General features: G+C 37.5%; 1 long non-coding RNA gene across 1 annotated transcript; it reads left to right on the forward strand.

Moving 5' to 3' along the window:
- The first annotated feature begins 11785 nt into the window (after positions 1–11785).
- On the forward strand, positions 11786–15515 carry LOC143272758 (uncharacterized). Its single transcript, XR_013050344.1, has 3 exons — positions 11786–11954; positions 12774–12874; positions 14870–15515. It is a non-coding gene; the product is annotated as an uncharacterized LOC143272758 (long non-coding RNA).
- The last annotated feature ends 458 nt before the right edge of the window (positions 15516–15973 follow it).

The raw sequence follows: 15973 nt of genomic DNA on the forward strand, positions 1-15973 counted from the left end.
CATGCCTACTTTCAAACAGACTAAAAGTAAGAAGTGCTTATAAGGGCTGCAAGAAAGAGAAGCCTTGCATGCTGTTGTTGGGAATGTGGGTTAGTGTAGCCATTGTGGAAACTAGTGTTGATGTTCCCTTGTATAAGTAAAGGTGGAGCTACCATGTGCTCCAGCAACCTTGTGGCTGTATATCCAAAGGAAATGACATCAATTTATCTAAGAGACAGTTGCCCTCCCATGTTTACTGCAGCATTCCTCACAATAGCCTGAAATAAAATCATACAAGTAAATTTTTTTTAATGTGGTGTGGCCAGATGCAGTGGCTTGTACCTGTAATACCAGAGCTTGGGAACCTGAGACAGGAGGATCGCTGTCACGTCAATGCCACCTGGGTCTATATGGTGAATTCAGACTGAACTGCAGTTGATGCCTTGTCCTATGTAGAAGAACAAGCAGAAAAGGAGAGATGTAGAGGAGAAAGAGGGACTAGGGAGGAAGATGTGGTGCAGGTACACAGGGAACTTCATTCAGCTGTGAAATAATGAGGCCACATCATTTTGGACAACATGGTTAGAACTAGAAATAATTATGGTAAATAAAATGAGCCAGACTCAGAAAAGAAGCAAGTGCTACATAATTTGATTCATGTGTAGAATCTAAAATGTTTGCTCTCACTTAAGTTGAAAGTAGAATGGTGGAGAACAGAGACTGAGGAAAGCCAAGGAAACAGAAACAGTTGAGGAAAAGCTGTGAGTGGGCACTAAGTCTCACATAAGAGCTAGAGATCTGGTGTGCTATCTCACAGTAAGACAGCTCTAAACAACAGTACTGGGTAGTGAATTTAAAACTAGGAGAAAAGCCAGGCATGGCAGCACACACCCTTAATACGAGCAGAGGCAGAGGCAGGAAGATTACTGTGAGTTCCATGCCAGCCTGGTCTAGGCATAGGGTCCCAGGCCAGCCAGGAATGCCTCATGAGATGCATCTGTCTCAAAAAGAATAAAAACAAAACTACTCCAGGAGGAAGCAATCAGGAAGTTTTCACCATAGGAAGTGATGTTTGAGGAGATGACTGTGTTTAACCTGAATAAGTGTTGCAGAGTGTATTTGTGTATCAAACTAGCTCATGTTGTCCCCTACATTGTACAATTATTATGTCTATTATATAACAATTAAACATAAGCTTAAATAAAAGATTGTCATCTATTCAGTCACATAAACTTCTATTAGAATATATTCAATAAAACATATTTCCTATCAAACATTTACCCATAATGTATCATTTAACAATGATTATACAACTTATATATTTTATTTCTAGATGTTTGTGGACTTAGCATTCCTCAGTGGTACATTATGTTATAAACTGCATGAAAATTAAACTGGCCAAAGTATGTTAATAATTTCAAAGACTGTTAAATGGCTGAATAGGTTAAGTCAAAGAATCTAAGCATAATTATTAAGAACCCAATGTTCATATATTTTAATAACAAATTTAATTGTATGCAAGTCTACTATAGAACTTGTACATAAAATCTCTAATATATAAAGTTATTAGATGGGGGGGTGCATTCTTTTAATCCCAGCATTCAGGAGGCAGAGCCAGGCAAATCTCTCTGAGTTTGAGGCCAGCTTGGTCTATAAAGTGAGATCCAGCACAGGCACCAAAACTACATAGAGAAACCCTGTCTCGAAAAACCAAAAATAAAGTTATTAATTATATGTAAATGGATTAAATTATTTAAAATGTTAACTGTAATACTATACCTAAGTTTTGAAAGAAGACTCTCAAGATGTTGATAGAGGCATTTACTAAAAAAAAACAGAATTAAAGTTGACTTTATCACTGTTAAATATTTTTGTGATGTGCACTTTGGAAAGTAATTATTGTATATTCTTAACATGTCTAGCAACTGAGATTCTGTATTTGTTTTAACAATTGTATCTCATATACCCTCCAACTGTAATATGTCAACTCACTGGAAAAAATACCCTGAGTTCCATCCCTGAAAAACAGAATTAATATGAAATATTATGCTTTCCAAATGTTAATGAAGTTCTTTATAAAAAGTAATACTGTATTTTATTTCTGTAAAATGTGTTGCATATAGTTCATTGCATTCATAGCTGTGATTCAGTCTCCCAAAGAAAATTATTCTTAAAAAGGAAAGAGAGAGAGGCTTGGTGAGAGTTATAGCTGAATGGTAGAGTGCCTGGTGTGTGAAAGACCCCCTGTTCTGGCCTCAGCACTGCTAAATAAGTAAGTTGATACAGAGCTGGCTAAGAGATAATAAACACTTGCTCAAAGAAAAAAAAGACTGTATGAACGGCATTAGGCACATCTTTGTACATATACTGACTGTTCAGAAGTTCAGCAAAATCACATGGCTACAATCTCTCATTTTCCAGCTCTCCTCCAATCGCATAGTATGATAACCAAGCCACGCCATCAGAAAAACTAAACTGAATCCTGGGTACCCAGGACCCTGGCCTATACTAGCCATATAACAGACTGACCTTTGAAAGAGGACACCTTGCATATGCATGCCTCATGCCTGTCTGTCTTCTACAAGCTGAGCCAGATGACAATGAGTACTTCCGGTCATGCTCAGACACTCCTATCCACTTGACTGCTGTGGATGGGACACAAATGATCTGTCTCCTCAGAGCTGTTCCATACAGATGTCTGCCTTCATTAGAGCAATGCACTGGCTTACATAACAAGGTACGGTGCTGTATGGAGCCATCCTGTGCTGACACTCTTTTCACTTGCTTGCTGTAAAAGGTCAGTGCAGATACTGCTATGAATGGCCCAAAGAACGAATTGCTAAACGGTCTTATTAATAAAAAATCCGGAGCCCGATACTGGGGTAAATTCTGAAAGATTAGAGAGAGAAAATGAGCTACAGTTAACCTCACCTCGCCAACTCCTCAGCCGATCCTGTTTCCTCAGACAGAAAGCCTCAGAGTCATTACCCAAAAGGGTCTCAGCTGAACTACTTAAAAGCCTCTAGTTACTGATCCTCATGCCTTATATACCTTTCTGCTTTCTACCATCACTTCCTGGGATTAAAGGCCTGTGTCCTTCCAAGCAAAGACATGAGATCTCAAGGGCTGAGATTAAAGGTGTGTGCCACCATGTCTGACTCTGTTTTCAGTGTGGCCTTGAACTCACAGAGATCCAGACGGGTCTCTGCCTCCCAAGTGATAGGATTAAAGGCATGTGTGCCACCACTCTCTGGTCTCTATGTCTAATCTAGTGGCTGGCTCTGTCCTCCAATACTCAGATAAGTATTATTTGTTAGAGCCAAAAAAAAAAAAAATCATCACATTTCCCCTTTTGTCTAAAATAAAAAATTTATAACTAATATAAGAAAAACCATATACAATAACTACAATAACTATAACACCATAAATAAATACATCAACAATCTAGTCCAATGAGTCTCTTCTAGAAGTCACCATGGCAAAGGACAATAGAAAAAGCTCTCTAGGAAATATATTGCATATATTTATAGACAATCCAAGTATAATTTGGGTTTAATTTCCCTCAGGAAAAGGAGCACCATTCATTACATTCTAGATTAAACTGTGTGAAATTACCAATATTAAAACTCTTTTGCCACACCAAAAATGGTTTCTCATAGCTCAACTTAATGCATACTTCAAGCTAATAGAAAATTTAGGGAAAAGTTGTAATCTCCATTTTTTTCACATTTTTATAGTAAAAGTGGAAATCCCCCCCACACACACACATGGGGATTTTCTGTATATCACTGCCCAAGTTTCCAGAGAGATTTTTTTTTTAATGAACCATACTGCAATGCTCTGGCAGCATGGCCCACCAATTCATGATGGCTCTGCAGGGTGTCATATGTATGTCAGGTAGCACATGAGGCAAATTTGGTATACCACTGATAATTATTAGAATTATTGGAGATAATTATTGTTAGAATTATTATTAACATTAATAGAATTAATTAGAAATTATTAACTATTAAAATTATTAGAAAACATGAAGCAGGCATTTCAAACTAGCACAAAATCTTGGATAATACTGCTTAAAACAGTTAACTTTGCTTGATTTTTTTTTTTTATGAACTCTGAGTGTGTGTGGTCTATGTGCACATGAATTGCAGGTGCACGTGTCTAGGAGATCACATGGGGCCAGTAGAGAATGCCTGCTCTATCACTGTCCATCTTCTTCCTCTGAGACGTTGTCTCTCACTGCACCCAAAGAAGGCTGACAGCCAGGCAGTGTCCCACCCCCAGCCCTGTATGCTAGGTGTGGAGGCCCATGTCCAACTTTCTCATTTTTACACCAGTGCTGAGGATTTGAACAGACATCCTTAAGCTTGCACAGCAAGCATTCTTACCCACTGAGCCGTCTTTCCAGCCCCAAAATGCCCTTCATTTTTAAAAGTGACTCAGTGAAAAATAGTTAAGGAACTCAATCCCAAATATCACTCACACACATGTCACAGTGTGACAAAGCACAGTCCACGTGATTACAACCGACCACGTTCCACTTGTACTGCTATGCTATTCCAAGGAAGATAAAAGAGCCTCTCTTCAGCTGAGCCATATGAAATTGTCATTTGTGTTCATAAAAGCCAGACAAATATTTGGAATATTGTCTGCTCTGTCATTTGATGTAGCCTTGTGACCACACATACTATAACACCTAATATTCACTAAGTAAACATGCAAAGGCTGATCGAGTGAATAGATTCAAAACAAAGGTTTTAAGATTTTCAAAAGCAAATCTCAGCAAGAATTCACCTCTATCAAGCCTCAGGAAACTTACCTACAAACAAATACCAACTGAAACATAGAGACAGACCCAAGTTATCATGCCTCATCTATGTACAAATAACAGCAATTAGAGCTGCTTTTTACATAATAGTTTTCCTTATAGAAACACAAAAAATAAATTATTGTCCTTCCTAGAACATTACCCTTTCATCCATCTAAGTCCAAATGGGATCATCATCAAGATCGAGTATGTCATTATTGTCTTCAAAGATGTGGAGCTTAGTGAACAGAGAAAAAAAAATGACCAGAGTTTTTAAAAAGAGAAAAATGAGAGCCTGATATCTTTCCCTATAAAACAATGTCTAGGAAAGCCATCTGTAGAGGCCCGGACCTGAAATGCCAGTACTCAAGAGGTTGAGGCAGTAGGATTGCCATGAGTTCAAGGCCACTGTGGGCTACATAGTGAGTTCTAGACTTGCCTAAGGTATAGAATGAGACTCATTCACCAAAAGAAAGAAAAAATGTAGATAGAAGAAAACTATTGAAATCCAAGAAACAATTTACAAGGAATAAGTCATGAATATTTTCAAAGTAAAAGACAGTTCACTTCAGACAGCTTAGCTAAAACAATATAATAAACTCCAAAATTCAACAAATAAACTTAAACTCTTAGAGAAACACCATTAGAACCTAATCATGGAGGATCCCTTATTTTTAGACCATACTTTATGTATATCAATATACCTCACATACTAAATTAACATTATAATAGAATGATTTAATATAATTCTAAGCAGAATTCTTTTAAAAACTACTTTCTCTAAGTGGGTCATTGTGACAAATGTGCTCGGTGACTAGTTATGCCTAATTCCTACTGCAATGGTGGTCAATGGAATGAATAAGAAAGCCAGGCTTCACAATCACAGCCTCGAAGTAGTAGCACAGGAGGATTCTTTTGCAATACTGAAATGATTCTTGCTCCTTCAACACACAGGGTTGAATTCACATATCCACTATGAATAAAAACACGGAATCTATGACTTCTTTTTTAATTAAGAGAATAGGAAGTGTGTGCATTAGAAATGTCTTCTGTGAGTAATTAGAATCAATAACTCTGTGGACATCATTTGTCATTTTGTGGACAGGGATATGGATGCAGGGCAGAGGCATGTTGGAAGGTGAGCGAAGTCAGCAACAGATAAATAACTTTCACCATTGTGTGAATGCTGCCTTGTTTACCCCAATCCATCAAACCCACTGCCATGCATATCTTGCTAAAAGAACAGGGACATGAAGGAAAAACTTAGAGAAAAAAACATTCGCTTTAAAATTCACATTGGTCAATGATAACAAAGGAACATACCATATTTATAAATAAATGCAAATGTTCTTATGAACCCAGTATACACAAACAATGGTATCATTTAGAAAAAGATTACAAGTTTGATTTAACTGCCTGGAAAAAAATCCTTGCATTGTACACCTTTGAGAATATTTTATTTCAGACCTAATATCTGAATATACTAGCTAATACTAGAGCAACAATGCCTAGAAATTTTAAAATAATTAGGGTTACCAGATAAGATGCATCTGAATTTCTCATCACATCTGAATATCATAACTAAATATCATAACAGTAAAAAACACATTACTTTCAAAGTATAAATAGGCACCAAGTTTTACAGGAAAAGATTACTCACAGTTATCTGAAATTTAAATTTAACTAAATACCCTGGTCTTTTACTTCCTACATGTGGCAATCCTTAAAAAAGAAAAAAATTCATAAAAAGGGAAACAAAGCTTTGATTTTTATTTTTGTTTTTGTTTTTTAACTGAATAATCCACAAAAGAAAAAAATCAAAGAAAGAGTCATAATGTACTTTGTTTTGTTGCTATTGTATTAATTTTGCTTTTTGTTAAAACGTAGTATTTGTGTATTAGATGAGGCAAAATGTAATGTTTTAAATGAGGTGTGAATTGGCTACTGATGAACTTGGGCCATTTCTTTGTGGTAAGTACATTCAAGCCCTCTGCTAATATTCTGAGCTTTAAAATGCCTTATTTTAACTCTAGTGACCTGACTCTATCATAAAATACCCAGACTTATTCTTTCCGTCTGATACATATGTTTCCATTGCTCCCAAAGCTCCAAAGGTCTCCAGGGCTTCCTCTAGTGTCTCCACTGACTCCATCGAGTCCAGACATTCTGGGGCTGCCTTATCTCTTCCCTGACATTTTCTTTGGTACTGACTAGTGAGTTCACTAGCAGGTGTAGGAAACAATAAAGAATTTCCTTTCATTACTTAGATTTAGAATGATGTACAGATTTTTATATTTACATGAAACCCATGAAGATCAACGTTAAAAAGTATTACAGCTAAACAAAGCAATTAATTACAAGGTTAGATGATGACATAATTTTGCTAATTACTCACAGCTTGCTGCCCATTTTTTCCACTGCACCCCACAAATGCATGTTTTTAATCTCCATAATAACAATAATGGCATACATCATTAACCCTATTTCACTTTTTTTAATTTTTTATAATACTAATAACAAAGATCGTTAACCTCTTTTCTGCTTAATATCTAATCAGCCATTTTAGTTAAATAAATATAGAAAACATTAGCATTACTCTGTAAGCTACACTGGCTCTCAGGGGGAGATTTGCCTAATGCATCATATTAGCATGAGTCTAACTCTACAAGTGTCCATTCCTAAGCAGTCACAAGGAAACAGATAAAGTATAATTTATTGCTTTAATCAAATTAATTCAAAACCATCCTTTCCAAAGTACTTATAAATTATGTTTATATGATTGCATTGTGCTTACAACATTATCTTCAGAATCTATTTTTAAAACAGAGCTGTGTGATTGTACATGAGGATGCCAGGAGAGTGAGATATAAAATGTTTGCGTAGAAAATCTTTGAACATGACTGCTGTCTGAAATGTGAGAGCTTTGCATAGGAACCATATTGATAGCTGCTTTAAGTCAATCTTCTCCCAAAGGGCACCTGCCTGTTACGAAATTGCCATGATCTCATGCCGTCAATCAACACGTCCTGATGTTTGTGACATCAAAAGAGACACAATGGTAAACAATAGTCCTACTTAAACTATCTGTGAAAGCCCTATCCATCCTTCCAAACAAGTGGTTATACCTGTACATACTCATGTTATTACCACCCTCACTCATGATGAGGAAACTCCTCTGGTATAGGAAGGCCTTAAACACTCAGTTAACCAGCCCTGTGATGCTTGGCTTTGAAGACTAGCAGAAAGATGACCCATCAGAGGCACAGAAGAAGAACCTCTAGTCATAAAGCAAATTTTATGCACATTATTACCAAAGGCCATCAGAGAAAATGAATATGTATATCTTGATAAATAACAGCAGTTATAAAGTACTGTGTCTGTCTCAATTCAATTTCTGCGCTCAACATTACAGATTGGCATATTTTTGAATATTAAATGTAATGGTTAATATTTACTGGAAACTTGACTGGGTCGAGAAAAACCTGTGGTTGGTAAATTATGTATTTGTATGTCTATGAGAGCATTTTCAGAGAAGATTTAGCTATAAGACAGAAACTTAGGGGGAAAGACACCACCTTAAAAGTAAACCCTCATGCAATAGGCTGGAGTTCTATCTGGAATCTAAGTGGAAGAGGGAGTCAGCCATCCATCATTTACAAGCTCCATTCTTACCAACAAGTAGACCCATGGTTGCTGCAGATGTTTTGCACACATCAGATTCCAGCTTCTTCAGGTATTCCAGATTGGCTCACACCAGAAAACCCCTTCCAGGCCCTCAGTATCTGACTAGGCCGTAGGACCTGCTCCCTTCTTCTTGGGTTCCCAGCTTCTTGGAGTGGGCAGTTCATAGATTCTCTGCCTTTCTAGGGCACAGGTGATCATTCTTGGAATATCTAAGTCCAATCATATAGATCAATTCGACAAATAATCTTCTGTAATAATACATTATATAGCTATATGGAGAGGAGAAAGAGATGCATTCATTTTGTTGCCCTAGAGAACCCTAATACATCAGGCAGAGGCATGATGCTATAACAATTTAACAGAAGAGAAAGAGTCATTCTCTCCTAGGACATATACCCCAGTTTCCTATCTTGAATACATCCCAAAAGATGAGTAGGCTACATGTAGTTTTATATATTGATATAAATTATACATTTCTCAAACAAACTTTGAGTTCAATCCATTGTATGTGTCCAATGTATCTTTCCATCACAGAGAAGACACTAAAAAAGAAAAGAAGGGAGACTCTGTGACCAGGGAGATGTGTGAGTGGCCTCCTCCCAGTAAGATTGTATCTTCCTTTCCCACAGTCCATATAGGTGCATACAATAATATGCTTTACCCATCTCCATTTTTGACTAAGCATTAATTACCATTCTTTTCAATACTGCTTTTGGCTTTTGGGTGTCACAGGCACAACATAAAACATACAGAAATCCTAGGGCACTGATTCACAAAGGGTTGAACAAAAATGTAGCCTACGAGAAAAATCTGAAAGAGCAGTTAGTTTTTTTACCAAAAAGAATGAGGTAAATGGAAGTATTGCTATTAATTAAAGTGTGTTTTCTTGCCTGATCACATTCAAAGTTCTTCTTTCACTACTTTTCAAAGGAAAAAGAATGTGACTTAATTGATACAATCTCAGCTTTTTCTCTTTGATTTAGGATCTTAACAAGGTCTTAGATTTGGACCCATCATCAGCATCCAATGCTTGAGTTCTCTCATTTCCCCAAACATACCAGAGAGAGTCTGGGAGAGTAGGTACACACTGTGCAGGTTGGAAAGAAAAACTTAAAAGTGAGAAGCATCAGGTTGTGGCAGCCACTGCCACAGGTCTCTCCCTTTACACAGTTCATGCATTATGTCCTTAACACAAGTGACTGACCTCCCCATGGAAAATCTAGTCAGTGTTACTTCCACATTACTTCCACTCTTAGTGCCTTGAATTTAATCGTGATCTCCCTGTTTGCCTGGCAAGAGGCCATTCTGAGGAGTCTTTGATAGGATGATGCAAACCATCCCATCTTATCTTAAGGAGCCACTAGCCACAGAACTCCTAAACTGTGTCATGATGGAAACAACTTTGAATTTCCTAGAGACAATTACCCCAGAAAATAGACCTGTACTCTTCCTATTCCTTAGTTTAGTGAAATAATCTTGTTCCCCAGCTCCCAGCATAAAACATTACTGATTTAAGACACTAAATGAGCTTCACTGTCATATAAGATTTGTTGACATTTCACACTGTCTTTGGAATAATTTATAACTAGCATACAGTTCAAGGGAAAAATAATGATTCAAATTTAGATTCACCATAAATTAAAAAGTGATTACTTTGGTGGGAGCATATTAGAATATCAGAGCATGGTTATTTGTATTTTAAAATATGAAGCATCAGTGATGAATGAGATCTCTACATAACTCATGAGCTTGATAAGATGGGCTTTGGTTTGAAAAGAAATACATTGTAAGTAAAAACTATCACTATATGAATATATATTTATATGATTAAATATTATGTATAACACAATAAGTATTCTAAAATGATAAACATAAATATACTCTTGTTTCGTATTCAAAAAGTATACCTTTCTATACTCATACACTATTAAGACAATTTTACAATAATAAAGATGTACAACTTTAAGATCTCCATTACTTGAGTTTCAGAAATTAAATCAGTTATCATGAAAAATGTTTTTAAATATTTAAAACTTGATAGCTTTATTATAAACTTCTAACATATTCTACCAATACTTATGAGAAACTCATAACATTTTTAGAAACCTGTCTCAAACCTATGTAACTGTTTTTTCTTGAAGTGCAACTTAAATTCTTCCATGGAAAAGGTAAAAATTTCCTTATTAGAGATTTTTATTATTTTTTATTTATTTATTTACAAACACAGGGGGACTTTATTGTCTCCATGATATTTTTGGAAAATGTATTGAAATTTCTATTTTCAAAGGGGTGAATAATATGATAAAGTATTATCAACTCCACAGTTCAGCCTGGGGTTGCCCTAGACAAAGTTCATGCTCCTTAGAAAGTCACTGGTGAGGCAAATATGTCAAAGTCAAATTTTCCTGGCTTTCTTCGTCAAGCTTAAAATATAACACATTACTACATCAAAGAGATGGCAGGTAAAGATTTGGTGTTAGGCCATTTTATTTTCCAAATGTGAAAGTCATATATTCCTTGCTATAAAGCGTTCTGAGATAAAACTTGGTACCTAAACATTTTTTTCTCAACAGACTCCTCAGGAAATAGTCATAAAGAATCTAAAACGACTTCCCAAACTATAAAAACCCTAAGTGTTCTTCTTTGTTGTTGTTTTATAAAACATTCATTTGGGAACATATCCTTCATTTAAGAAATACTTATTTTAACTACAATGAACTTGTTAGTGTTACTTTTAAATGACTTAATGAATAAATATCTTTAATTTCTCAGCTTTAATATCTGGTACAGTAAACATCAATAGCTATAACCTACAAAAGTCAAAGCTCCGTGGGTTTTCAGCAATTTTCAAGAGTGTAAAATGTCTCTGGGACCAAAAAGCTTGAGGAACACTGGATTAATTAAAGGGATAAATCAGAAAAATGGAAGGGAAGTAACAGACACAGACATTTTGTAAGCCATGCTGCTTTCCCTGCCCTAGGGGAACCTAGTCTCGCCTGGCATCTCCACTCTGAGCTGCACAGCATCTAAAGGCTGCATCTCATGACTCACTTGGGGCAAGTCACAACAGTGGGCAAGTGCAGACTTATTCCTAAGTCTGGACCCCAGCGATTTTCAAGGGCTCTCAGGTATTCCAGATGCCTCCAAGGAATCTCTGGGCAAGAGTTGTCCCTGGCATGAGCATGGCATGGGCCTTTTCTTTTCCCAGGATGATTCCTTGATCAGAGCTGTAAGCTCAAGAATCATTGTAGTGGGTAGTCATTCCAGCTTTGATCTGGAAGTTCTAACACCCATTGAGGCTTCGTTAACTGTCATGCCTACAAGGCGGGGCTGAGAGAGGACCCTGAAGACCCGAGATCTGGATGCATGGGCTCTCTTGGTTCCTGGACCCTGGACACTAGAGCTAAACCGAGCAGAGTTCTCCAGAGAACACCGCTGGACTGTGCCACATCTTTCCCAGACCCTGTTACCTATCCCTTCACTTGTAAGTTACCCCACAAAATAAACCTCCCTTTTAACTATGTGGAGTGGCCTTAATAATTTCACCAATAAATCATCTCCCATTTTCTTTATTGGAACAGTCTTGAGAGAAAAGCAAGAACAGAGGTGTGTTAGTCTCAGTTGACAGAAGAGGAAATAAAGCCAGAGGCTTCAGAGTCTTACCCCAAGGCATATGGATAGGCTTGGGACAGATTGTAGAATTGAAGCCCCACCCCACCCCAGCCCCACTACCAAGCACAATATTTTGTCCACTAGGCCAGTGCTTCGGAACTGCCTTCTAGCACAAAAAAAGTATTTCTCAAGTTAAGTGTTTACTCAAAATTCCCATCATACACCACAGAAAAGAGGGCTGCTACCTGGGAAGAGGCAGTCAACTTAGAGTTGGCCCGCCTTGGCCTCACTCTAAGCCCTGTTGCTCCACCCCTCCTCTTGGATCATCATTCTGCACATGACCCTCCTATGGTCTTCTTTAACCCTTCATGTGCAGCCTCTGCCCTCATACCCTGCCTTCTCACAGCTTCCTTTCCACCTATACTCTCCTAACTTACTTGTTTCCCATATGGGGAATATGACATCTAGTACCCTCAGGTTTTGAAAAGAATGCCTTTATGTGATGTGCTTTGCTGTTCTTCTTACATGTGTAACCTATTTTCCATGTTTAACTAAGAAATGTTGTATTTTTTATTAACTCTAGTTAGCATTACTTAGCATCAACATTTGGAAACAAGCCCTGCCTTGCCTTTATAGTCTTTATTTAGCTTTTTTCTATTACTTGCCTTTGAATTCCTAATGATCCATTCAGATACAGAAGGAAACAAAGGACTAAGACAAGGCAGAAAGAAGGAGAAAATTCTCATGTTCTAAAAAGAAACAAAGACATCAGAGCCACACAGACATTACAGGGTAAGCATTGAGAAGGGGAAGAGTTAATGGACAAGCTAGGGCAGTGACCTGAGCTCACTACTTCAGGAAAAAAAATAAATCCTCTATTATTTCAATGTATTATAATAATTTATGCATCCTCTCACAATAGTCATGAAAGTGATAAGCAAAAAAAAAAAAAAAAAAAAAACACTTCAGTTGTAGGAGGTGATGGCTACATTCAGTGTGACATTGTATCTAAGTATCTTGTGACAAAAAAAAAGAAGGCAAGATATTATGTGCCTATTTATATAATAGTAACTTAAGTTTCTTAGCAGGCTCATTATTTAATCAACAAATACAAATATAGTGCCTTGTCATATGGAACAGAACTCTCAACGCAAGATCCTCAGTAGGCATTGTGCCTTTATCATCACAATGTGCTTGTATTTGATTTGACAGCATCTGGAGTTACAACTCCAACTTCTGCCCTTATCTATTACATCTTTCCCTGTCATTTTCCTCTCAGCTTCATCAGTCTCATTCTTGCGTACGTGCCTCATGTATGTCTTGTCAAAAAAGAAATGTGGATTCTGAGGCTAGAGTGACAAACAGCTTAGGCACACAGCCTGCCTCCAAGGACCCTGTTCTGTCAGGAAAAGAGTCATTTCATGGACCTGACAGACTGGCCACTCTACTCAAAGACAAGTATATTGTCTGATACTTAGGAAGAGATGCTAAAACTCTTCTGATTATGGAATTTATTTTTAAATAAGTCCTTTTCTTAAAAATCATAGACAAACCTTACCCACGCTTTAAAAGAAAATGACATAGAACTAGGAGAACATTTAAAATGTAGTCCTGTTTGGGGGATCCCAAGGCTCCACTAATAGGTGACTCCATTTCACGATTCCAGATAATTAAGAAAAAAAAAAACCCACCGGGGAAAGAAGGAGAAACCCAATGTTTATCAACTATATTTTCTAGTTTTGGTGAGAGAATAACATTTACTAAACAAATAATTATATGAATGGAACAAACACAAAAAAGATGAATCTCTGGCCACAATGAGGAATTATGATAAATGAAATAAGGCAAAGGTGGATAGGAAAGGACTTCCCCAAAGGTGAATAAGGGTTTCATGAATGGTTTATGTAGAGAGATTTAAATGCAGAAATAAAAATTTATGAAGACATTTCACTCTTCTCTAAACAAAAGTTCCATTCTCAGAGGTACGGGGAAAAATTAGAGAGCACTTAAGTTTTTTTCTTTCTTCTTTTTTTAGTTGATTAAATTTTTTCATTTATTTTACATACCAACTGCAGTTTCCCCTCCCTCCTCTCCTTCCATTCCCTCCCCCCACTTCCCCTCTGTCCCCCTCCATCTACTCCTCCTCTGTTTCTGTTCAGAAATGGGCAGGCCTCCCATGGGGGTCAAGAAAGCATGGCTCATCAAGTTGAGGGAGGACTAAGATCCTCCCTTTGTGTTAAAGCTGGATGAGGCAATCCAGCATGGGGGATAGGTTCCCAAAAGCCAGCTCAAGTGTTAGAGACAAGCCCTGACCCCACTGCTAGTAGACCCACAAATAGACCAAGCTATACAGCTGTCACACATATGTAGGACAGTCCCATGCAGGCTTCCTGGCTGTCGGTCCAGAGACTGTTAGTTCCTATGAGCCAGATCAGTTGTTGAAAGCACTTATGTTGAGCTGCCTTAAGTCCATTTTCAAACAAGCCAATAATTACATAAAGGTGAGCAAGGCCCCTAGTATAATTCCTACTATATATTGGAATTTAATAGATGATCATGATTATAGCTATATTGCACATATGTTGATGCATACATGAATGGAGTTTCTTCTGTAAATTAATGAGTGAAACCTATCTTAGATAATTATTTTTAGGATTAATTTAAATGAAAACATATATATAGCATTTATGATGGTGTTTAGACCTTAGCAAGTAACTTAGTTTCTTTTTCAGTTTCTGTAATAAAATGCTCTGACTAAAGTAACTTATAGGAGTTCTTTTACCTCAGGAGTCAAGAGCACAGTCCGTCACGGCAGGAAAGTCAACACAGCAGGAGCTTGAAGCAGCCGACCATTTCACATCCACAATTAGAAAACAAAGAGCAGTCAACGGATGTGAGCACCCAGTATGCTTTCTCCACTTTCTACTGCCCAGGATGTCCTACCCAGGGAGTGGCCCCATGTTGCAGGCCATCGAGGCAACTCCGTCAATAAAGGTGTCAGGCCTGATGATCTGAGTTCTGTCAGCAGGTGGGAGTAGAGAAGCAACACCTGAAAACTGGCCTCTCACTTCCAGGTGTGCTGTGGCATGCATGGACACACAGATACACACACACACACACACACACACACACACACACACACACACACACATAAACAAATAAATAAGTGTGGTAATGAAAAGATGGCCATGACCTCATACATCCACTAACACGATCAAAATAACCCCACAGGCACCTCCAGAGGTCCCCCTCCTGCATTCTGCTGAGGTGATAGCCTTTACCACCACAGCAAGTATCAACATCCTCATGGTTCACAGATAAATGTCTATAAACAGGTAGAGTCACAAACACTTAAGAATATTATTATCATAGAGACATATGATGTGACAGAAGAACGGCCACTGTGCACTTTAGAAAACAAGGTGCTTATGTAATGTGCCACTGGAAATAAGAAGCTACAGAGTCAAAGATCGAGACTGAGAAAGGAAGATCACAGTGCTCAGAGCGAGAGACTCCAAGATACTGCCACTCTTAACAGAGCCAGAGCTTTTTTTTTTTTTTTTGCTTTCTGATTGTTGTTTCTTTTTTTTTTCAGAGCCAGATCTTTTAGCACCCCAAACCAGAAGTCCAGAGATATCTCATTTCTATAATGAAGCCAGAAAATTAGCAGAAATAGAGAGAAATTCAATTACCTATAATTTTACCCTTGAACAGAGAGAGATCTCAAGTTTATGCAGAGCAAAATTGGCCTCTTAGTTCATCAGCTGGAAACTTGGATCATGCTCCAGCCACAGCTCACAAAAGCCATTCTAGGTCCCACTTTACACTGGACAACTGAGGACAAATCTCCATATGTTTTAGAGTCAGCCATTAGTAACAAATAAATACACA

The sequence above is a fragment of the Peromyscus maniculatus genome, chromosome 4, assembly GCF_049852395.1.
Source record: "Peromyscus maniculatus bairdii isolate BWxNUB_F1_BW_parent chromosome 4, HU_Pman_BW_mat_3.1, whole genome shotgun sequence".
NCBI lineage: Eukaryota > Metazoa > Chordata > Mammalia > Rodentia > Cricetidae > Peromyscus > Peromyscus maniculatus.